Below are 995 nucleotides of genomic sequence, written 5' to 3'. Positions count from 1 at the left end.
TTAGAAAGGGATATGTGCAATTCGAAGAACTGAAGGAAGATCAAGCATTGTCATATAGTGTGTGATGGGAAGAGTGGTGAGAAAAGAAGTAAAAAGTAGGTGAAGGCTTTCTTTGTCAGGTATCAGGACACCTCAATGACCAAAATGATCAGGACTTTTCATAGGGGAGATGATGGGTTTCTGAGGGTTTAATCAGGTGGCATAAAATAATCCACATTGCTTCTGATAAAAAAGTAAGTATTCAATTAATTAAACTGTACATTTTAGCATTTTAAAATATTTGTTTTAGTTGGAAGGTTTTTGTTTGTTTCAAATAGTTCTTAGAAGCAATGCATTTACAGTATGCAGTTGGCAGCTTGTAAACTGTTTTTATAAAAGTCACTTTTAGAAATTCTTGTGACCAAGTGAAGGATATTTTCAAATAGTTGAATTATGTTTGCCTGTTTGTCCCCTAACTTTAGCAACTCCTTTGCCTTTTATTAACACTAACATTTGTTAACATGCTACTTTCCATACCTTAAAGCCTTAACACCCAAGTGAGTATAATGGATTGTCGGAAAAATCATGATGTATTTTGTCTGAGTTTTTCAAAGGTCCCTTATTTATGTAAAGAACAAAGTTCAATCAATGATATATTGCCTGTTTTGTTCAATAACCTTTTGCCATCTTTCAGTGAGCTTCATAATTTCTCATTCATAGAAGAACCTGTCTTTATTTGCAAAAAACTGAACAAGGTGCAGATTTACAGCCTCATCTGAATTGAACATTATACCACAGAAGGAGTTTTGAAGAGAGTGAAACAAGTGAAAGTCTGATGGTGCAAGGTCAGGCGAGTATGGTGGGTGTGGCAACACATCCCATCCAAGCTCCAATAATTTTTGACAGGTGATCAAACTTGTGTGTGATCTCACGTTGTCGTGATGGAACAAACTCCTTTACAATTAACAAACTCTGAATGTTCCTGGATGATGGATTTTTTCAAACTGTCCAATTGC

Source organism: Hipposideros armiger, unplaced genomic scaffold, assembly GCF_001890085.2.
Source record: "Hipposideros armiger isolate ML-2016 unplaced genomic scaffold, ASM189008v1 scaffold_986, whole genome shotgun sequence".
NCBI classification, from domain to species: domain Eukaryota; kingdom Metazoa; phylum Chordata; class Mammalia; order Chiroptera; family Hipposideridae; genus Hipposideros; species Hipposideros armiger.
The sequence above is the reverse complement of the archived record's forward strand: the minus strand, read 5'-3'. Positions refer to the sequence as shown.